At 34.2% G+C, this 25,596-nt stretch overlaps 1 non-coding gene across 1 annotated transcript; it reads left to right on the plus strand.

The window, feature by feature from the left end:
• The first annotated feature begins 24,523 nt into the window (after positions 1–24,523).
• Positions 24,524–24,630, plus strand: LOC127563581 (U6 spliceosomal RNA). The gene has a single exon (XR_007954028.1). It is a non-coding gene; the product is annotated as a U6 spliceosomal RNA (small nuclear RNA).
• Positions 24,631–25,596: the final 966 nt, after the last annotated feature.

Genomic DNA, 25,596 nt, shown 5'->3' on the forward strand with positions numbered 1-25,596 from the left:
TAGCTGGTTCAGTTTATTACTGCTCCATTAGAACTGATTTGGTTCATCTCATTGTTGAAGAGGGCCACATCCATCAGAATTGATCATCATATAGTATTGTTGTTGAAGTATATAATGATCTTCTGGTCCTGCTCATTTCATTCAGCATCAATTCATGTAAATCTCTCCAGGTCTTTCTGAAATCATCCTGCTGGTTATTTCTTACAGAATACTAATATTCCATAATATTCATATGCCACAATTTACCCAGCCATTCTCCAATTGATGGGCATCCACTCAGTTTCCAGTTTCTGGCCACTACAAAGAGACCTGCCACAAACATTCTTGCACATACAAGTCCCTTTCCCTTCTTTAAGATTTCTTTGGGAGATAAGCCCAGTAGTAACACTGCTGGATCAAAGGGTATGCACAGTTTGATAATTTTTTGAGCATAGTTCCAAATCGCTCTCCAGAATGGCTGGATGTGTTCACAATTTCACCAACAATGTATCAGTGTCCCAGTTTTCCCACATCCCCTCCAACATTAGCATTATCTTTTCCTGTCATTCTAGCCAATCTGACAGGTGTATAGTGGTATCTCAGAGTTGTCTTAATTTGCATTTCTGGAGCGTCTTTTCATATGGCTAGAAATAGTTTCAATTTCTTCATCTGAAAATTGTCTGTTCATATCCTTTGACCATTTATCAATTGGAGAATGGCTTGATTTCTTTTTTTTTTTAATTTTATAATAACTTTTTATTGACAGAACCCATGCCAGGGTAATTTTTTGCAACATTATCCCTTGCACTCACTTCTGTTCCGATTTTCCCCCTCCCTCCCTCCATTCCCTCCCCTAGATGGCAGCAGTCCTATATGTGTTAGATATGTTGCAGTATATCCTAGATAGAATATACGTTTGCAGAACTGAACAGTTCTCTTGTTGCACAGGGAGAATTGATTCAGAAGGTAAAAATAACCCGGAAAGAAAAACAAAAATACAAATAGTTTACATTCATTTCCCAGTGTTCTTTCTTTGGGTGTAGCTGCTTCTGTCCATCATTTATCAATTGAAACTCAGTTAGGTCTCTTTGTCAAAGAAATCCACTTCCATCAGAATACATCCTCATACAGTATCATTGTTGAAGTGTATAATGATCTTCTGGTTCTACTCATTTCACTTAGCATCAGTTCATGTAAGTCTTTCCAAGTCTCTCTATATTCATCCTGCTAGTCATTTCTTACAGAACAATAATAATTCATAACATTCATATACCACAATTTACCCAGCCATTCTCCAATTGATGGGTATCCATTCAATTTCCAGTTTCTGGCCACTACAAACAGGGCTGCCACAAACATTTTGGCACATACAGGTCCTTTTCCCTTCTTTAGTATCTCTTTTGGATATAAGCCCAGAAGTAACACGGCTGGATCAAAGGGTATGCACAGTTTGATAACTTTTTGGGCATAATTCCAGATTGTTTTCCAGAATGGTTGGATTCGTTCACAACTCCACCAACAATGCATCAGTGTCCCAGTTTTCCCGCATCCCCTCCAACATTCCTCATTATTTTTTCCTGTCATCTTAGCCAATCTGACAGGTGTGTAGTGGTATCTCAAAGTTGTTTTAATTTGCATTTCTCTGATCAATAGTGATTTGGAACACTCTTTCATGTGAGTGGTAATAGTTTCAATTTCATCATCTGAAAATTGTCTGTTCATATCCTTTGACCATTTATCAACTGGAGAATGGCTAAATTTCTTATAAATTAGAGTCAATTCTCTATATATTTTGGAAATGAGGCCTTTATCAGAACCTTTGATTGTAAAAATATGTTCCCAGTTTATTGTTTGCCTTCTAATCTTGTCTGCATTAGTTTTGCTTGTACAAAAGCTTTTCAATTTGACATAATCAACATTTTCTATTTTGTGATTAATTATGATCTCTAGTTTTTCTTTGGTTACAAATTCCTTCCTCCTCTACAAGTCTGAGAGTTAAACTATCCTATGTTCTTCTAATTTATTTATAATCTCATTCTTTATGCCTAGGTCATGAACCCATTTTGACCTTATCTTGGTGTATGGTGTTAAGTGTGGGTCAATGCCTAGTTTCTGCCATTCTAATTTCCAATTTCCCCAGCAGTTTTTGTCAAACAGTGAATTTTTATCCCCAAATCTTGGGTCTTTGGGTTTGTCAAACACTAGATTATTAAAGTTATTGACTATTTTGTCCTTTGAACCTAACCTATTCCACTGAAGAACTAGTCTATTTCTTAGCCAATACCAAATGGTTTTGGGTAACTGCTGCTTTATAATATAATTTTAGATCTGGTACAGCTAGGCCACCTTCATTTGATTTTTTTCTCATGAATTCCCTTGAAAGTCTTAACCTTTTCCCTCCAGATGAATTTTGTTGTTATTTTTTCTAAGTCATTAAAGTAGTTTTTTGGAAGTCTGACTGACACAGCACTAAATAGATGAGCTTTTTGTCATATTTATTATATTTAGTAACATATTAGTAATTTAGTAATAGATTAGTATTGTCATATTTATTATATTTGCTTGTCCTAATTCCGCATTATTTTCTAGAATAGTTCTTACAGATTTTTATTGATATGATAAAGTTGGTACCCAAGATGGTAGCTGTTGATCTATGGTATAGTGGAAAAAGGCTTTGAACTGGAATAAAGAAGACTTCAGTTCAAATCTCGCTTCTGATCCTTATTAACTATTTGATCTTGGGCAAATTGCATTGTCTCTTCATGAAATGAAGATATTAGACTAGAGGACTTTAGAAGAAAGGTCTTTTCTAGGTCAATTTATGGTATTTGAATTAACAAATACTTATGAAACATCTAATATGATTTTTTCCTAAATGTTATGTTTTCCCCTCTTTGTTGATTCTACAATGCTTTCCAAACTGGTTATCTCCAATACAGATTTCTATAGTGTGTACTTGGTCTGGTCCAATTCTTTTCTTGTCCTTTTTGGTGTCATTTTATTTCTTTCTTTTTAACATTCATATTTAAAAATTTTTGAGTTCCAAATTCTTCACCTTTCTCTATTGAGCAGACAAGTAAATTGATATATATTGTACATGTGTAGTCATGCAAAACATATTTCTTAGTCATATTGTGAAAGAAAACAAACCAAACAATCCAAGAAAAATAAGGAAAGTAAAGAAAATTATTCTTTGATCTCCATTCAGACTCCATCAGTTCTTGCTCTGGATATTAATAACATTCTCCATAATAAATCCTTCAGAATTGTCTTGAATCATTGTCTTGCTGAGAATGGCTAAGTCACTGATCACCATACAATATTGCTATTACTGGGTTTAGTGTTATTCTAGTTCTGCCCACTTCACTTTGCATCATTTCATGTACATTTTCTCGGGTTTTTCTGAAAGCCTCCTCCTCATTTCTTATAGTACAATATTATTTCAGCACAGTCATATATTGTAATTTGTTTAGCTATTCCCCAAATGATAAACATTTCCTCAATTTCCAATTCTTTGCCATCACTAAAAGAGCTGCTATAAATATTTATGTACAAATAGATCCTTTTCCCTTTTTTTTAAAAAAAAATTTATTTGGGATAGAAACTTGATGGTATTATTTGGTCAAATAATATGTATGCTTTTATAGTTCTTTGGGCATAGTTCCCAAATTGCTCTACAGGACAGTTGAATCAGTATACAATTTCAGAGTATTAGAATCTCAATTTTCCCACATTCACTCCAACATTTTTCATTTTCCTTTTTTATCATATTAACCAGTCAAATAAGTGTGGGGTGATAGCTCACAGTTTTAAAAATTTGCATTTCTTTAAATAATAATTATTGAAAACATTTTTTCACATGACTATTGATAGTTCTGATTACTTTATCTGAAAACTATCTGTTCCTATCCTTTGACCATTTATCAATTAAGGAATTGTCTTATGTCTATAAATTTGACTTAGTTTTCTATATTTTTGAGAAAGGAGGTCTTTATCAGTGAAATTTGTTATAAACCTTTTTTTTTTTCCCATACAGGATTACTATATATTTCCCTCTATCTTATTTCCCTCCCCCATTCTCTCTCTCCTTTCACTTATCCATTCTCAAAAGTGTTTTGTTTGTTTTTGACATTTATCTCCTCCAATTTGTCCTCCTTTCTATCTCCTCCCAAATCTTCTATTATCTCCTTCCCCTTCCACTTTCCTGTAAGATAAAGTAGATTTTTAAACCCAACTGAATGTGTATGTTATTACTTCTTTGAGCTAATTCTGAACAAAGTAAGATTCGTATACTCTCCCTAACTCCCCCTATCTTCCCTTCCATTGTAAAAGCTCTTTCATGCCTCTTTTGTCAAATAATTTACCTCATTCTAGTTCTCCCCTTTCCTTTCTCCTGGTGCAAACTTTAATTTTGTTTTTTTAGATAATCATCCTATCATGTTCAACTCACCTGTGCCCTCTGTCTATGTATACTCCTAACTGTCCTAATAACGAAAATGTTTTTTAGGAATTACAAGTATCATTTCTTTTGTAGTAATATATAATATTCTAATATATATAATATGTATTATATATTATGTTATGATATATAATATTAATATATAGTAGGAATATATAGACTTTATTAAATCCCTTGTAATTTCTCTTTCATATTTGCTTTTTTATGCTTCTCTTGAATCTTGTCATTTCTATTCAGCTCTGGTCTTTTCATCAGGAATGCTCAAAAATCCTCTATTTCATTGAATATCCATTTCTCCTCAAAGAATTATATTGAATTTTTCTGGGTGAATGAATCGTGGTTATAATCTTAGCTCTTTTGCTCTCCAAAATACCATATTCCAAGCCCTTTGAATTTTTAATATAAAACCTGCTACATCTTGTATTATATTATCTTGACTATGGCTCCATGATATTTGAATTGTTTTTGCTTGCTTTTGCTTCTTGTAATATTTTCTCCTTGACCTGGGAGTTCTGGAATTTGGCTATAATATTCATTATTTATTTTTAGGAAAAGGAGGTAATTAGTAAAGCCTTTCAATTTCTATTTTAACCTACTGGTTCTAGAATATTAGAACAGTTTTCTTTTATAATTTCTTGAAATATGATGTCTAGGCTCTTGGTTTTTTATCATGGCTTTCAGGTAATTGAATAATTTTTAAATTCTCTCTCCTGGATCTATTTTCCAGGTCAATTGTTTTTCCAATGAGATGTTTCACATTTGAAATATTTCACTATTTTTTTGCATTCTTTTGATTTGGTTTTATTATTTCTTGATGTCTCATGGAGTCATCAGCTTCCATTTGCCCAATTCTAATTTTTAATGAATTCTTTTCTTCAGTGAGTTTTGATCTTCTCTTTCCATTTGGCCAATTCTGCTTTTTAAGACTTCATCTCTTGAGTGAGTTTTTGTATATCTTTTTCCATTTTACAGATTCTGCTTTTCAAGGCATTCTTCTCTTTGGATTTTTGTCTTTCTCTTACCATTTGGCCTATTCTTTTTTTAAGGTGCTATTTTTTCTACAGTATCTTTGCATCACTCTCATTTTTCTTCCAATTTTTCCCTTTACTTCATTTACTTTTTAAAATCCTTTGCGTTCTTCCATAGCTTAAAACCCAAGTCATATTTTACTTTGAGGCTTTGGATGCAACAGTTTTGAATTTGTGATCTTCTGACTTTGTGTTTTGATCTTCTCTCCACCATTGTAACTTTTTACAGTCAGGATATTTTTTGTTGTTTGCTCATTTTTCCAGGCTATTTCTTGATGTTTAACTCTATACTAAAGTGGGGCTCTCTTTGTAAAGTGGAGAGGGCACTTTCCCATATTCAAGTTTTTTTGTGCAGCTGTTTTCAGAGATAATTCTGAGGATCTGTAAGTTTTTGGTTCTTTCAGGATGGTATGACCTAGGGAGAAGTGTTTACTACTATCCTTGCTCATACTCTGGAGTGACCACATTGTGGTGAGTGACCACAAACACTCTTTTCTGCCCTGAAACTGTGAGCAATGTCCTAGCTGCCCTGTGACCACAAGCTCTGATGTGCTATTGCTCTTCCTTGACCTAGGATTCAGGACATGACCAAGATTGAAGTATGGACAATGAAACAGAGTCCTGCCCCCAATACCAGCAGAGGGACCCCTGTAATATCATTCTGTCCAGTTGTCTAACCTCCTTACCATCTGTGGGCTAAGAGGTAGCACTGTTATTACTGATTCATTGGACTCCACTGTTGCTCAGACATAGCCTGTTCTTTGCTCTGCTCTCAACCCAATGCAACAAACTTTTCCTGCTGAACTTCTGAGTTGTCTTGGGCTGCTATTGTTTCTGCCATTTCATAATTTGTTTAGAGGAAATATTTAAAATTGTTTGCAATGGTTTTGGAGAGAGCTCAGCTGAGTCTCTGCCTTTTTATTTCTGTCTTGGCTCTGTCCCCTTCAGTGTCATTTTTTACTCCCTTATATATTATATTAGGTACTGATATTTGGGGGACTTAATATAGTCTACTATCATCCATAACGAGAACTCACTATTGAAATTATAATAAATTTTCTCCTTTTTAATATGAACAGACAATTTTCAGATGACGAAATTGAAACTATTTCCAATCATATGAAAGTGTTCCAAATCACTATTGATCAGAGAAATGCAAATTAAGACAACTCTGAGATACCACTACACACCTGTCAGCTTGGCTAAGATGACAGGAAAAAATAATGATGAATGTTGGAGGGGATGTGGGAAAACTGGGACACTGATGCATTGTTGGTGGAGTTGTGAACGAATCCAAACCCTTCTGGAGAGCAATCTGGAATTATGCCCCCAAAATTATCAAACTGTGCATACTCTTTGATCCAGCAGTGTTTCTATTGGGTTTATATCCCAAAGAAATACTAAAGAAGGGAAAGGAACCTGTATGTGCCAAAATGTTTGTGGCAGCTCTGTTTGTAGCAGCTAGAAACTGGAAAATGAATGGATGCCCATCAATTGGAGAATGGCTGAACAAATTGTGGTATATGAATGTTATGGAATATTATTGTTCTGTAAGAAATGACCAGCAGGATGAATACAGAGAGGCTTGGAGAGACTTACATGAACTGATGCTAAGTGAAATAAGCAGAACCAGGAGATCATTATATACTTCAACAGTGATACTGTATGAGGATGTATTCTGATGGAAGTGGATTTTTCCAACAAAGAGAAGATCTAACTCAATTTCAATTGATCAATGATGAACAGAAGCAGCTACACCCAAAGAAAGAACACTGGGAAATGAATGTAAACTGTTTGCATTTTTGTTTTTCTTCCCAGGTTATTTTTACCTTCTGAATCCAATTCTTCCTGTGCAATGAGAGAACTGTTTGGTTCTGCACACATATATTGCATTTAGGATGTACTGTGACATATTTAACATGTATAGGACTGTATAGGACTGTCTGCCATCTGAGGGAGGGGGTAGAGGGAGGAAGGGGAAAAGTCGGAACAGAAATGAGTGCAAGGGATAATGCTGTAAAAAATTATCCAGGCATGGGTTCTGTCAATAAAAAGTTATAATTATTTTAAAAATTTACTCCTTTTTATTTTTGTTGTCTACCACTTTTATCTATAAATAAATGCTCCTGAGAGAATCTGGCTGAGTTGGGTTTCAAGCCAAGTTTCCTGTTCACTTGTTTTTCTTTTCCATGTTTTCCACTATTTTGTGAGGCAATCTGTTCTTAATGGTTACAGAAATGTAAATAAAAACACCAACTAAACTGAACTCAGATGACCAATATTAAACTCAGAAGAGAGATGACTAATGGATGTTGAATGTGATGAATATGGATAGAAATAGTTGCTTTTTATTGATGTTATCAAGAATAATGATGAAAAGACCTCCACACAAACATCATATTATGATGCCTCATTGTGGTATGGAGGGGATTCTAGGTTCTTGATGTCTAGATAAGCTGAGAGAAAGCTCTATCAAGCTAAATAGATTTCAAGTTTGGCTGCAATGACAGACTGGACCTGATGTCTAAAAACCATTCTCATTAAGGAGAGGTTTATCACCAGTAGAATCTCCTCCAGGTAACAAATTCTTTAGCTATATAATAAGTCATGAAACAAAGAAAAATACAAAGTTGTCCTCAATTCTTTGTGTGAAAAAGACATGTGGGATGATAATTAAAACCAAAAGTGGGAAAAAGAAGGAAGAGGAGAGGAAGAAGGAGAAGGGGATGATAGTGATAATGATGATGATGATACATTTTGACTTGATTTTCCCAACTAAATGAAATTATTCTTTTCCTAAATAACAGTTCTACTTTTTTCCTTTCTTCTACCAGATAGAAACATTCAATTAAAAAAAAAAACCTACAGTAGTTGTAGAAGACAGTATTATGGGATCACTATAAGAAAAAAAAATTCAACATGATCTCTGCTCTGATAGAGTTTTTAATCTAGAAAGGGGAATTGAGAGTTCTATGAATATACTCTTAATTATATATAACAGGATCTTGGATTTGGGAAAGGGAATAACTATTTTCATCTTTCTCCATGAATCCTTTTTTTTTTAATTGAAGCTCTTTATTTTCTAAACCTATATAAGGATAATTTTTCACCACTGACCCTTGCAAAACGTTGTGTTCCAATTCCTCCCTTTTCTTCCATGCTCCCCGATGTTAGAATCCTTACAAAGTGTTAAGTCATTAAAATTGATAAGAGACAATAATTATCTAATTTAGCATGATTCAGTATGATTGATCTGATCCTACAAGGAGATGTTATGGGCCAGAATTTGAAACAAGGTACTAAGTGGAATTGAGGAGACAATGTTTAAATCTAGTTTAGAATTGATTTAATGCTACAACAAATAATGGTTTCCTAGTGATATAATAATTGGTGTGTACTCAGTGTACAGCATATAAGCAAGAAGCTCTTAGGGCCAGACACAGAAGCCCAGAAGCCCAGACAGAAGCTCACTCTCAGAGGCGGAGACAGATTCATTCCATATTCTACCTTTGTGCTGGCTGGAGACATTTGGAGGGAGCTAGGAGCTGAAGCTCAAGACTTTGAAGGACACAATAAAGGACTGGATTTTAACTCCTGGCTGCATTTGGAGTGATTATTACTTGGAAATGAAACTAAGGCTGCCTCCAGAAAAGCTCCCCAAGAAACCTGCGCCCAGAGAACCATTATATATTATACAAAAGAAGAGAACACCACACCCCTAGATTGCAAATAATCCAATATATGTTAAACATGGTAAAATATATGTAAATCCAATATATGCATACATATTTATACAGTTATCTTACTGCACAAGAAAAATCATATCAAAAAGGAAAAAAGTAAGAAAATAAAATTCAAGCAAACAACAACAAAAAAGTAAAAATGCTATACTGTGATCCACACTCAGTTTCCTCAGCCCTTTCTCTGGGAGTAGATGGCTCTCTCCATCACAAGATCATGGGAACTGGCCTGAATATCTCATTGTTGAGAACAGCCATGTCCATCAGAATTAATCATTGTATAATCTTCTTGTTGCCATGTACAATGATCTCCTGGTTCTACTCATTTCATTTAATATCAGTTCTTGTAAATCTCCCCAGGCCTTTCCGAAATCATCCTGCTGGTCATTTCTTACAGAACAATAATATCCCATAACATTCATATATCATAATTTATTCAGCCTTTTTCCAATTAATGGTCATCTACTCAGTTTCCAGTTTCTTGCCACTATAAAAAGGGTTGCCACAAACATTTTGCACATGGGAGCCCCTTTCCCAAGCTGAGAGGTGTGTATCCACTAATCCTTTATACTTTATATATGGGAAATTGAATGAGATTGTGTGTGTCTTCACTTAAGGGAAATACAAGATCCAAGAAGAAAGATTTCTGGAGGCAATGGGTGTTGGGTATTTGTCTGTTTCTCTGACAGAATTTCTGCTGCTCCCGCATCTCCTGCTACTTTCCTCATTCCGTTGGTCCCCTCACCCCTCCCTCCTGATGGTGTTTCCTCTCAGTGGTGGCAGATGTTCCCAGAAATGCTTCGTCTATTCCAGGGACTCTGGGATTTCCCCTGCGTCCATCTGTAACATGATGCCAATGAAAACTCTATATTGTATTTTGTTTGGTAAGATATAGTTCTTTAAGTATTTACTTCAAGAGTACAAGACCCCTGTTCCTTCCAGCTCCATCTTCTGCCATCACCTCCAGAAATCTTTCTTCTTGGATCTTGCATTTCCCTACCCAATCAGTGGAGAGTAGCATTCATTGCACACTATGGTGGCTGAACGTACTTTGGTTCACAGGTAGGTTTTGTTTAAACTATCAATCACTTAGAACACATTTATTAATCATTCTGTATGTGCCAGCTAAATGCTGATGACATAGATACAAAGGAGAGACAATCCCATTTGTAATGTAAATTCACAGGTAAATAAATATAAGCTATATGTAATACAAACAATACTGCTCTCCCCCTCCAAAAAATATTATATGATAAATTTGTGCAAAAGATAAGGGAATAAAGAAGGACCCCTTGAAGAAACTAGGCTTGAGGTGAGTCTTAAAGTAAGGGAGATTCCGAGAGCTGGAGGTAAGGAGTGAGAATATTTTATATACTGAAGGCAATTTATACAAAGACACAGAGGTGATCCATGGCATTTCCTGCATGTTGAACAAAAAGCAAGTCACTGAATGTATAAGTTGTTGAATGTGAGTAAAATGTAATCATCCTGGAATCAGTCTTGATAATCTGACTGGAATCAGATTTTGGAGGGCATGGAATGACAGAGAGTTTGTATTTTAATTTAAAAGGAATAGACATCTACTTGAACAGAAGAATGACATGGTCAGAGCTATGCTTTAGGAATATCAATTTGACAGCCATATGGAAGATGGATTAGGCAGGGGGAAAACTAGAAGAAAAGAAATTAGGAAGCTATTGCAATAGCCCAGGTAAGAGGTGATTAAGGTCAGAGATAGGGACACTTGTAAAATACATTGAGAAGACAGAATTAGCAAGATTTGGGAAATGATAGGATATGGGGATGGCATGAGAGTGAAGAGTTGAAGATGATAAAAAATTTATAATAAGAAAAAATGAATATAACAATATCTGTAATCAGATAGGCATGAGAAAGGGTGTTGAGAGAAGAATAAACTTTTTGGAACTTGTTTCAGTCCTGAAGAACTAATAATAAAACCAATAGATTTAATCCAAGTTCTTTGTTCCAAGACACCTGCAGGGACTTGACCTCCCACAGTGATTACTCCCCTATCTGTTCAACTTGTCTCTTTCTCTTTGATCATCAGTGCCTGCTCAGTTGCTACTTGTGCTATTGGCTCATTAAATCCCAAGAGGTGGTGAAGAAGCTACCGTTGCTGCTCCCTGCTCAGCTCATGCCAGATTCATCATTTCAATCATCTTCCCCAAATTTACATCCCTTTTTCAAAGCTACCAGGAGTGATTCAAGTCTATTTTCTGCTTCACACATTGATGGTTAATATTTCTCTCAAAGGTAAAGGAGAATTTGTATCCTTCTAACGTACAAATTCTGGAATGTCAATAAGTTCATAGTACACAACCACAATATAGAGTAGTCATGAACAATCAATTTGCCATACCAATAATTGAGTATTTTCTTACCTAGAACGCAGCATCTTTATTTGTCCTAATAGATAGTAGATACTACATGTGACATACTCCAATTATTCTCTCTGATATATATTCATATATCACGTAATTGCTGTTGCTATAATCTCAATGCCTCTGCTATGATTTGCTGATATTTCTGAATGTTCTATAAGCACTTCCATTTCTGTAGGGGAGAAGTTATTTTCAGGAGCATTGCCCATGGTATAAATTCTGTACCCATACCTATAGATACTTCTGACTATAGGTGAGGGCAAACAGGGCAATATATTTTCCTTAGATTTTCCTCAGGTAAATGGGCAATGCAAGTAGCTTCTGTACTTTTGAGATCTCTACTGAGGAAGTAGCATTCAGAAGGTATATTGTTTCTGAATTAAGTCCTTATTTTTTAACTAAACAAGCATCTCTTACATGCAGCTTTGGCAGTCTTCTGCATTTTCTAATTTATTTTCCCTCCATCAGGATTTTGGTCCAGAATGTTTCAATGTGGTTCTTCCTCCAAATCAAATGTCCAACTGGTTTTGGCAGGGTTTCATTTCTTGGCTGTTTTACACTTTTTCGGTAGTTTAACTAGTTCTCATATGGGTGTCAGATAAGCGAGATAACATTATCTTTGTAGGGCTCTGGCCATTCTGTGGGACTAATGTGGCCACTTCTCAACTACTTGGTATGGGGACATTGTCTATCAGTCCACCTCTTGTATATTCCGAGGATGCCAAGAGTCTATAGAAGGATTCTATCCCTCTTAATTTATAACAACTTGAACATCATGCTACTCTTTGTTTTTCTCAGTGTTAGGCAGGAGGACATAACCTGGTCTTTGAAGGGATAAAATATACACTTGGCACACTTTTAAGTTTAACTTGTATTATTAATATTTTCTCTATTACTTTATTAAGTCTAAACAATCAACAAAACAACAAATTGAGTCATGATTTGTTCCATTTGCCAATTCCCAAAGTGGAAACACATACGTTAAACATATAACAAATAGTTCTTGCAAGCTGGTTCAAATCCCTTGATCAAAACCCTTGATGTTAAATGCTAGGCTTTTCTCAACTTCATCTTCTTTCACCCTAAAATATATTTTAACTAAATTGTTTTCAATTATCAGGCACTTGAATTTTATTAATGATTTGGAGCATTTCTATATGACTGTAGAAAGTTTGGGTTTCTTCCCAAAAAAATGCCTGTTCATATGATTTGATCATTTATCAAAGAATGACTCTTATTCTTAAATTTTTGAATTATACAGTTCATCAACAAACATTTATTTAGTACCTACTATATTAAGCATAGAAATACCAAAAAATACAAAAATACAAAAAGCCAGTTCCTGCTCTTAAAAAGCTTACAGTCCAATGGGGGAAATAATGTACAAAACAAAACAAAACAAAACAAAAAAATCTAAATGCCCAACTACCTAAAACTGTACAAACATATATATAGGGATAGGGATGGCACTAGCATGAAGTAGGACAAGAAAAGATTTCTTGAAAAAAATATGACCTTATAAAGCAACAGTTACTAAAACCAGCTGGTATTGGCTAAGAAATAGACTAGTTGATCAATGGAATAGGTTAGGTTCAAAGGACAAAACAGCTAATAACTTTAATAATATAGTGTTTGACAAACCCAAAGACCCCAGTTTCTGGGATAAGAATGCACTATTTAACAAAAATTGCTGGGAAAATTGGAAATTAGTATGGCAGAAACTAGGCATTGACCCACATTTAACACCGTACACCAAGATAAGGTCAAAATGGGTTCATGACCTAGGCATAAAGAATGAGATTATAAATAAATTAGAAGAACATAGGATAGTTTACCTCTCAGACCTGTGGAAGAGGGAGGAATTTATGACCAAAGAAGATCTAGAGATCACTATTGACCACAAAATAGAAAATTTTGATTATATCAAATTAAAAAGTTTTTGTACAAACAAAACAAATGCAGACAAGATTAGAAGGGAAACAATAAACTGGGAAAACATTTTTACAATCAAAGGTTCTGATAAAGGCCACATTTCCAAAATATATAGAGAATTGACTTTAATCTATAAGAAATCAAACCATTCTCCAATTGATAAATGGTCAAAGGATATGAACAGACAATTCTCAGATGAAGAAATTGAAACTATTTATAGACATAGGAAAATGCTCCAAATCATTATTAATCAGAGAAATGCAAATTAAGACAACTCTGAGATACCACTACACACCTGTCAGATTGGCTAGAGTGACAGGGAAAGATAATTTGGAATGTTGGAGGGGATGTGGGAAAACAGGGACACTGATACATTGTTGGTGGAATTGTGAACACATCCAGCCATTCTGGAGAGCAATTTGGAACTATGCTCAAAAAGTTATCACACTGTGCATACCCTTTGATCCAGCATGTTTCTACTGGGCTTATACCCCAAAGAGATACTAAAGAAAGGAAAGGGACCTGTATGTACCAAAATGTTTGTGGCAGCCCTGTTTGTAGTGGCTAGAAGCTGGAAAATGAATGGATGCCCATCAATTGGAGAATGGTTGAGTAAATTGTGGTATATGAATGTTATGGAATATTATTGTTCTGTAAGGAATGACCAGCAGGATGAATACAGAGAGGACTGGCAAGACTTACATGAACTGATGCTAAATGAAATGAGCAGAACCAGGAGATCATTATATACCTCAACAATGATACTGTTTGAGGATGTATTCTGATGGAAGTGAATCTCTTCGATAAAGAGAGCTAATTCAGTTTCAATTGATCAAAGATGGGCAGAAGCAGCTACACCCAAAGAAAGAGCATTGGGAGATGAATATAAACTGCTTGCATTTTTGTTTTTCTTCCCGGGTTATTTATACCTTCTGAATCCAATTCTCCCTGTGCAACAAGAAAACTTTTCAGTTCTGCACATGTATATTATATCTAGGATATACTGTAACCTATTCAACATGTAAAGGACTGCTTGCCATCTGGGGGAGGGGGTGGAGGGAGGAAGGGGAAAAATCAGAACAGAAGTGAATGCAAGGGATAATGTTGTAAAAAATTACCCTGGCATGGGTTCTGTCAATAAAAAGTTATTATATTAAAAAAAAAAGAATTTGTGTTGATCAACTATGAAAGACTTGGTTCTTCTCAGTGTTCAGTGGTCCAAAGCAATTCCAATAGACTTTGGACAGAAAATGCCATCTGCATCCAGAGAAAAAATCTAAGGAGTCTGAATGTAAATTAACACATGCTATATTCATTTCTTTTTTCTTTTTTTTTTTTAATCTATCCCATGGTTTTTCCTTTTTGCTCTGATTTTTTTCTCCAAATATGATTCATAAAGCAAGCAATGTGCATTAAAAATAAACAAATTTACTAGGAAAAAGAGAAATAAGGAGTTGGCAGGAGGAGTGTGGGGATACAGTAAATAATAAATTCAGTTTTGAACATGTTCAGTTCAAGATGTCCAATAGGCAGAGATATGAGACTGGAGATTGAAAAAAAAATTACTGCAGATATATAAATCTGAGAGTCATTTGCACATAGTTCATAACTGATTCAATGAAAAATGATGTGATCACTAAGTTCAATTATTTAGAGAATGAAGAGAAGAGGTCCCAGGACAGAGTCTTGGGGGGACACCCACAGTTAGTTCAGGACCTCAAAAACGATCTGGAAAAGGAGAGACACGATTACATAGGAACAAAGAAACCCAGAAAAGAGCACCTTACAAAAATCTAGAGAGAAGAGGTTATCAAAGAGAAGAGCCTGATTGCCAATGTTAAAGGCTGAAGAGATATTAAGAATGATGAAGGTTGAACACCATTAGATTCTTTTTGGATCCTAGAAATGAGACATTTATTAGAGAAATCTGCTGTTAAGACTTCCACTCCACTCCTCAATCCAGTTATTTTTGTTGTTTTTCAGTTCTGTCTGATTCTTCATAACCCTGTTTGGGGTTTTCTTGGCAGAGATATTGGAATAGTTTACCATTTCCTGCTGTAGCCCATTTGATAGATGAAGAAACTGAGGTAAACAGGGTTGTGACTTGCCCAGGGTCACCCAGCTAGAAAGTGCCTGAGGCCAGGTTTGCGCTCAGGAAGATGAAACTTCCTGACTCTAGTTTTGTCATTCTATCTGCTTTTGTTCCACCTAACTGTCCCATCCAATTACTTGCTTCTCCTTTCATATTGGCTATATTAGGATGATGTCCCCTACTGTTAAAAATTTATGGTTTCTCCTTATAACTTATTTAACATTTCCTTAAGTTCTTAAATGATGTGCCATTCATGACACATATGTTAAGTGTTAAAATTAATTCAGTGTCAAGGATGCCTTTCAGAAAAATGTCATTTTCCCATTTATTTCTTTTAACTAAACCTATTTTTTGCTATTGCCTTTTCTGAAATCATGAGTGATATTCTTGCTTTTTTCACCTTGATTGATATATAGCAATTTTGCTCCTGTCCCCTATTTTAACCTTGTGTGAATCTTTATATTTCAAGTGTATTCCTTATAAAAAAGAATATGTTGTAAGACACTACTTTCTAATCCATTCTGCTATCTTCTTTCATCTCAATGATGAGTTCATTCCGTTTACTTTCACAAACTTGTTTGTTGCTTAAAGACTAGATTTGTTGTTTAATAGGGTCATGCTGACCCCAGAAACCTTCCAGAGTGATCTGGAGATTGCTGCAAAGAATGTAAGGAGCTACCTCCCATTATATGTCTTTAAAAACTCATATATCCATTCTGGAAATTGCCTCTATATTAGCCAATCATCTGTTTATTTATTTGTTCTTTCATTTAATATAATATAAAACTTTTAAGGAGGTTACTAAGGGAGCAGGTTACCTATTTTGGCTCTCCCTTCTACCTGATGACTAGAATTTCTTTCTAAAATTTTTTTCAGGTTTGGGTTTGTTCTTGACCAACAATATGGTGCCAGAAATGGGATTCCCTGATGGTCAGATAGAAAAGTCAAAGGCTCACCTGGTTCATGGATATTGAGTAATTCTCTGTGATCTTAGGATTGAGGCAGGTGATAATGACCTATATGGATTAACTATCACAGTGAAAACTTGGTGAGTATCCTAAAGATTTGGGTGGAACATAGTCAAGTTGCCTCTGATCCCAGACTAGATTTTAAGATTTAAGATTCTGGGTTCCAGAAACCATTTTAAACTGGGAATTAGTCAACAGTGGGTTAGGAATGGCCTAGTTGCTCTCATCTGCAAATTAATAGCCCTTATAACTTATGTTTAGTCATTTTGCAGGTGTGTGTAACTCTTTATAATCCCATTTGAGGTTTTCTTGGGAAAGATACTGGAGTGGTTTATCACTTCCTTCTCCAGTTCATTTTTAGAAGGGGAAAACTGGGGCAAACAGGGTAAAGTAACTTATTCAAGGTCACACAGCTATTAAGTATATGAGGCCAGATTTGAACTCTGGAAGTTGAATCCTTCTATTCTCCTGAATATATAAAGGAAGTACTTTATGAATTGAGCCATCTAGTTGCTCCCAAAATATAACTGCTGCTATATTTGAGTATAGTGTAGTATAATTTTGTCCTTGAAGAACTATTAGAAGGATGTGTTTCAATCTTTATACAGGGGATATAGTCATATCATCATGCTTATAATTTACATATTTTAGAAGAACACTCTCCTAAAAGAGACGAGATGAGAATATAAGACTGTCACCATAAATCTTCAGAACTAACCTCACTGAAAGGACTCTGCTTTATAATTTGATATGCTGGCAGCTAATGGCCCTTGAAAAAATTAAGATTTTGAATACCATTTATGATTGTAAATCCTGATTTGATTTGTTCTAAAAATAGATTATAATGTGGCCTCATTTAAACTAAAATGTATACTCCTGAGGATAATTATGATGTTTGATCCCCTATGGTAAATCATACCTTAATAGAAAATATAATTGATAATTGGCATTAAGGTGATATGCTTAGGAACTTCATGAATAAGAATTAAAAATGCACTTGCTTCAAAATTAGGTTCAAGAAAGATAATGAATACAAAATATATCATCTATTATTATTGATAATGATAGTGTATATCAATTAATTATTAAAGCTGATTAATAATAAATTCTCATAATTATGTTTGATGGAATTCAGATAGAAATAGTCCTAGGACAGGTTACTTTATTAATATTTTAAATTAATATTTTAAATTAATATTTTTATTTTATATTTAATGTTCAGTAAAGTGTTTCATAAGTAAAGAAAATAATTAATAGTAATTGAAAAAGATTGTTGGGCTAAAAGCTTATCTTCTGTTAACTCAGTAAAAGTATCTTTGGGACAACTCTTTTAGTTGAAAAAAAGACTGACGATGATGAATACTCTTTATCGTTCCCTTAAGGTTTTGATTTTTTTTCACTGTTATTATATTTTAAGAGCTTTTGATTTCATGTAGTTTGGAGCTTATGAATATTTGGTATGGCAGTATCTATTTAAAATAGCCTTAAATTTTTATAGGTCAATGTTTTATATAGGCAATTGTGGGAAAGCTTTATCTGTAATGATATTCCAATTTAAGTCATTTATTTGTTGAATTCTTAGGGTATTTTGAGGTTTGAATTTATAGTATGACAATCTGTTACAGGCTGTTAGTATATGAAGATTAGCAAGATTCTTATAAATAAAACTGGCTACTCAGTCATGTCTTTCTAGGCATACAGTAGGTGCTAACTTTTTTGGTTCCTTGAAGTAATATGTTGCACAGTTTTTGCATTTTCCTTTCAAAATCTGTATCAATTTACAAGTCTAGTCTTAAGAATAAATATTTCATAATTTCTGATTTCATGACATTGCTCTGCACTGGTTCTCATCTTATCTATTTGTCTGCTTCTTCTTAGTCTTCCTTGCTAGATCATCACCCAGGTTACTCCCACTAACTGTGGGTGTCCAACAAGTTTCTCTGTTCTTTTCTTCCTTTTTACTATCACTTGGAAATCTCATTAGCTCCCTGAATTCAATTATCTCTATCCTAATTATTTGCAAATCTTCTTACCCAGTTCTAATCCCTCTTCTGATCTACAGATTCTAATCTCCAATTACCTATTGAATATCTTCAACTGGATATCCTATAGATATTTTAAAGTCAACATGTCCTGAAACTGAACTCATTATCTTCTCCCTGAACTTGCTCTCCTCCAAACTTCCCTATTATTCTTAAAGGTATCATTATCTTCCTGGTCATCCAAGCTCACAACTTTGGTGTTATTCTCAATTCCTTTCTCTCTCTGTCTCTTTCTCCATATCTAACCTGTTACATATTGATTTTTACCTTCATAACACTTTTTGTATATATCCTTTTCTCTCCTTTGATATAGCCACAACCCTAGAACAGGCTCATATCATTTCATGCCTGGACTACTTGTAATAGCCTATTGGTGGATCTGCTTGCCACAAGGCTCTCCCTACTGATAGTCTATCTGTCACTTAGTCATTAAAGTGATCTTTTTAAAAAATAATATTTTATTTTTCTCAATTGTATATATAAAAACAAATTTTCCCAATTTTTGAATTAAAAATTCTCTCTTTTCCTCCCTTCCCTGTCCATTTCCTGATATGGTAAACATTCTGATATAACCTACATGCTAGATCATGCTAGATCTTCCTTATGCAAAACTTATTTTCATATTAATCATATTGTGAAAAGAAAGCACAGACCAAAACAAACCTCACAAAATAAAGTGAAAAATAGCATATTTTGATTTTCATTCGGACTCTTCTATAAGTTCTTTCTTTGGATAGTGATAGCATTTTTCATCATGAGTCCTTTGGAATTGTCTTAAATCATTAAATTGTTGAGAAAAGCTAAGTTATGCACAGTTTGTCATCATAAATATTGCTTTCATTGTGTGCAATATTCTTCTGATTCTGTTTGCTTCACTTTGCATCAATTCATGTAAATCTTTCTAAGATTTTTCTGAAATCTACTTGTTCATCATTTGTTATAGTATAATAGTATTCCTTACAATCATATTCCACAACTTGTTCAACCATTCCCCAACTGATAAACATTCCCACAATTTCCAATTCTTTGTCACCACAAAAAGAGCTGCTATAAATATTTTTATACAAGTAGGTTCTTTTCCCCCTTTAAAAAAAAATCTCTCCAGGATACAAACCTAATAGTGGTATTGATGGATCAAAGGATATACACAATTTTATAACCCTTTGGGCATAGTTCCAAATTGTTCTCAAGAATGGATGAATAAATTCACAACTCCACTAACATTACATTGATGCTCCAATTTTCCCATATTACCTCCAATATTTATTATTTTTCTTTTCTATCATATTAGCCAGTCTAATAGGTGATATCTCAAGGTTGTTTTAATTTGTATATCTCTATGGTTTAGAGGGTTTTTTCATATGGCTATAGATAACTTTTATTTCTTTGTTTAAAAACTTCCTGCTCATATCCTTTGATATTTGTCAATTGGGGAATGATTTGTATTCTAATAAATTTGACTCAATTCTCTACATATTTGAAAAATGAAGCCTTTATTAGAGGCATTTACTATAAAAATTGTTTCCCAGGTTCTGCTTTTCTTTCTTCAAACAAGACATCTTCATTTCCCATCTGTGAGCATTTAGACTGCATGGAATACTCTCTCATCTTTACCTCCATGCATGGAATACTTTCTCATCCTTACCTCCTGATTTCTCTAGTTTTTTTCAAGTCCTAACTACAATCCCATCCTAAACAGGAAGTTTTTCCCACTTCCTCTTAATTCTAGTGCCTCTCATTGACCCACACTTAACACGGAACACCAAGATAAGGTCAAAATGGGTTCATGATGTAGGCATAAAGAATGAGATTATAAATAAATTGGAAGAGCATAGGATAGTTTACCTCTCAGACCTGTGGAAGAGGGAGGAATTTAAGACCAAAGAAGACCTAGAGATCACTATTGACCACAAAATAGAAAATTTTGATTATATCAAATTGAAAAGTTTTTGTACAAACAAAACAAATGCAGACAAGATTAGAAGGGAAACAATAAACTGGGAAAACATTTTTACAATCAAAGGTTCTGATAAAGGCCTCATTTCCAAGAGAATTGACTCTAATTTATAAGAAATCAAGCCATTCTCCAATTGATAAATGGTCAAATGATATGAACAGACAATTCTCAGATGAAGAAATTGAAACTATTTATAGACATATGAAAATATGCTCCAAATCATTATAATCAGAGAAATGCAAATTAAGACAACTCTGAGATACCACTACACACCTGTCAGATTGGCTAGAGTGACAGGGAAAGATAATGGGGAATGTTGGAGGGGATGTGGGAAAACAGGGACACTGATACATTGTTGGTGGAATTGTGAACACATCCAGCCATTCTGGAGAGCAATTTGGAACTATGCTCAAAAAGTTATCAAGCTGTGCATACCCTTTGATCCAGCAGTGTTTCTACTGGGCTTATACCCCAAAGAGATACTAAAGAAAGGAAAGGGACCTGTATGTACCAAAATGTTTGTGGCAGCCCTGTTTGTAGTGGCTAGAAGCTGGAAAATGAAAGGATGCCCATCAATTGGAGAATGGTTGAGTAAATTGTGGTATATAAATGTTATGGAATATTATTGTTCTGTAAGGAATGACCAGTGGGATGAATACAGAGAGGACTGGCAAGACTTCCATGAACTGATGCTAAGTGAAATGAGCAGAACCAGGAGATCATTATATACCTCAACAATGATACTGTTTGAGGATGTATTCTGATGGAAGTGGATCTCTTCAATAAAGAGAGCTAATTCAGTTTCAATTGATCAAAGCTGGATAGAAGCAGCTACACCCAAAGAAAGAACACTGGGAGATGAATATAAACTGCTTGCATTTTTGTTTTTCTTCCCAGGTTATTTATACCTTCTGAATCCAATTCTCCCTGTGCAACAAGAAAACTGTTCGGTTCGGCACACATATATTGTATCTAGGATATACTGTAACCTATTCAACATGTAAAGGGCTGCTTGCCATCTTGGGGAGGGGGTGGAGGGAGGAGGGGAAAAATCGGAACAGAAATGAATGCAAGGGATAATGCTGTAAAAAATTACCCTGGCATGGGTTCTGTCAATAAAAAGTTATTTAAAAAAAAAAAAGAAATCATGCTATCAGACTACATAAGGATATGAATAATGAAATTAAATGATAATGAAATGAACCATATACTATATAACCAAAAAAAATTCTAGTGCCTCTGTTATTTCCAGTTTATTCTATATGTAGTTTGTTTATACAGAGTTGTGTACATATTGCCTTAACCCTTATATTGTGAGATCCTTAAAAGCAGGGACTGTGTTTTATCTTTCTTTGTATCCCCAGCATTTAGCATAGTACTTAGCACATAGTTGGTCTCAATAAATATTTATTGACTGACTGACTAGTAGCAACAGTGGCTTAGTCTGTATCATTATCATGAACCCCTTCTTTTTTGTAGACAAATTTATTTTACTCAGTCATTTGGGTTCCTTTGCTGACATATTACTGAGTTCATGGTGACATAATTAAGTTCATGTGAATATTGCCAATGATCAGCTTTTTTATTCTGTTATTAAATCTTATCCTTTAATAAGATTCATCTACTGGCAGACTAATATAAATTACATTCAATAAAACTGACTATATGTGTCTGTTATTAGTATAACAGTTACCTCAGTCTTTACTCTTTACTTAGTTCTATGAAGTGATGTCTGTTCTAAAAGTGTACTGAAAATTTTTGACCTGTTTTCAATGTCCTCTGAGAACATCCATCAATCTTTTTTTTTAAGAGTGTAAATTTTTTGTTAAGTGTGGTGGGGTGGTAGGCTGGATAATTTGTTATTGTTAAGAGTTGTTTTTTGTATTCTTTCTAAAACTGCTGTCAATGTTATTGTTGTCTTTCCTGTTTTCACACTCTTTTTTCATGAGGTTTAGACAAAAACAGTTTGGGAACAAGTTGCTTTTCTACTATTTTTATTATCATGCTCTGTGGAATCTTGAAGAAGTTGCTAAAATGGCTCCTTTATGTAATAGGAGAATTGGAAAATAAATTCATCTTCTATAGAACCACTGAAAATCTAATAGCAGACAGTAATGTATATTCATCTTGTTCCCATGTGATTTTTTTACTTTCTCTATTTTGTGCAAGTTTTGTATTCCACACAGCTTAAAGATTATTAGATTTTGTTATGGTGAAATCAATTAAAAACATTATTCTTAAGTTCTTCTGGATCAATGTTGTGTACAGGCAATTGTGGATAATAATTCTATCTGTAATGATGTTCTAGTTCTAGTACTATTTGTTAAATTCTCAAGGATAGTTTGGATATGTGTTTGCAGTACAGTAATTTATCATTTAATAATGTATGAAGGCTAGAAAGCTTGTCATCTACAATGTTAGCCAATTGTCTTTCAAGTTAATGGATTGTTGTTTGTCTCTTTTGGATTGTTGTCTCTTTTTGTATTCCTAGGCTTAGCATGGTGCTGAGTACACAGTAGATGCTTAATAAATGTTTATTGATTTATTTAATACTGAGTTGCAGTGGACCATTCTGATCTGGTGTAAGTCTGGCATTAATATGGTGGATTTATAATAAGTAGTGGGGTCAGCCTAGTGAATGGCCCCTGAACTTTCAGTTTGAGTGGTATAAGGACACCCAGTCTTTATCATCATCATTATTAATAGTAATATTATTATAAAGAAGATACAAGAAATTCTTGAGAGAATAAAGACACAATTAGCTCAGAGCACTAAGATAGGCTCTAGCTGATACTTTAATTGATTACTGAGGGAAATGAGGGAAGGAATCTCTTATTTATTATACCTTAAAGATAATCATCCAGTCTCTGCATAACATATTTCTCATGAAATCATCTATATAGGATAAAAAGTAAACATTTTTTCCTGGTGAGAAGGGAAAGAGAGGTATTAAAAATTCTTGCCTGGAAAATGTTAGAGGTCATCTCAGTCCAATTTTATAGGTGAGGAAACTGAGGTTTAGAGAGGGTAAATGGCTTGTCAACCAAAATCATACAGTGAAGAAATATTACCTAACCTTGATTTATTGAATGGGCAATGCCTCGGATTTCTAGCTTGGGAAAGGCCTGAAAAAGATCTTAATTTAGCAAGGCCAAATTCATCTACTTCATTCTGGGCCATTGCAGTTCATTTTTGTTTTGACTTTTTTCTCTCTCCCTCTTTTTTTTTTCATCTTGGCTTCTGTCTTGCCACTGGACTTTGATAACTGGAGGAAACAGTGAGGCTAAAAACTTTGTACAGTTCTGCTTCATTTCAATCCAAGTTAAGATATCATCCTCATGATGTAATTGGTTCTTTTTAAGGACAAGTAATGAACAAGTTATAGATAGCTCCTACCTTTTTACCACCTGCAATAGTTTTCACCACTTCATTGTACAATCATCAAGAAATATATCTGGGCTCCTGAAAGAGAACTTTTCTATAATTTCTAGTTATAGCACTGACCTGATCTCCAAATACTATATTAAATCCTTGCCATCTAAAAACAAATCTGCAAAATTCAGTAATTTTTAAAGCTCTTTGGCTGATACATAGAAATATGTAATATATGTATATATATAATGATTTTGTGGATGTTGACTAAGGAGTGCCTTTTTGATTCTGCTCTTGAATCGCAGTCATTTCATAGCTCTATCTTGAGATAAACCACTTTTACTTATATTAAACAAGTTATGTTTTCAATCTTTGTTATCATTTTGTGAAATGAGGTTTGTTAGTTCCAAAAGTATTTATGTAAATGTTAACATGTTTATCATGGGCTCTAAGAACTTAAGAAACACCAAAAATAAGGGTATTTCTATAAAACGAAGAAGAACACACAAGGAGGAATACATACCATTTGCTTTTTTTAAAATGGCACATTCAGTACTTTCTTTGGCAGCACACATACTAAAATTGCAATGATACAAATAAAGTTAGCATGGTACCTGGGTAAAGATAATAGAAAAATGCATGAAGATTCCATATTTTTTACCTAGGAAAACATTATGAGAGTCATAGCACAATTTGGAACCTGGCAAGCGGATCTACAGGAAGGAATGCCTCTGCAAATCTGCCTCAGAAACAAGGTGGGAATATTTATCCATCTCAGATACTGTTAATTGAAGCTACAGTTAAAACTCTAAGATATTGAGTCATGGAAATTTTTTCTTATTGTAAGAGGGTCAAATCAAACAATTTGTGGGCACTAGACAAAGACAAATCACCCCCAACTCAGATTTACCAGGGCAAAATGTTTCTCAAAAGCAGCTAAACTCAAGATGATGAGAACAAGATAAATTCTGTCTAACTTGATATTAATATGCATTTCTTTTTCTTTTGGGGCCTTTTTAAAATCTGTGTTAATCATCTTTTCTTTGTTATGAAGTTTTATTTTTTCCATTGTCTCTTACAGTGTCTGGACTCCTTTGGAAGAGCTTTTAGGTGCCAGATTTAAGGCAAAACTGAAAGTTTAGATCCAAGAGTTCTTTGTTTCAGTACCTTATAAAATTTATTGGTTACAATGTTATACTCTATGGCTGGGAATATTTTAAGGGTCCCAAAAATGCTTCTTTTGAGATCCAAATAGCCATCATGAAGCAATATGATAACAATAATAATAACAACAACAAGTACTTAGAGCACTTTACAAATGAGAAGGACTAGGTATATCAATTGATACAAAATTTTTTAGACATGTGAAACTCAAAAGATTAGGTTTTTGTACTTTGTACTTGATGATTTTTTCTATATTTTTGCTTTCAATAAAAAATTTTTTTCCAAAAAAATTGCTTTTCCAAACAACAAAAAGAATAAAATATGTGGTTCTGTCAGTAAGAACTAACTGCATCAAATGAAATATATGTTTAAGTACTTTATACTTTTGTTGCAAATATGAAGGAATGTTCCAACATTTATTGCTTTTGTGTCTTTTTTTGCCCATAGTAGTAGTTTTCCCT

Source organism: Antechinus flavipes, chromosome 4 (assembly GCF_016432865.1).
Source record: "Antechinus flavipes isolate AdamAnt ecotype Samford, QLD, Australia chromosome 4, AdamAnt_v2, whole genome shotgun sequence".
Lineage (NCBI taxonomy): Eukaryota > Metazoa > Chordata > Mammalia > Dasyuromorphia > Dasyuridae > Antechinus > Antechinus flavipes.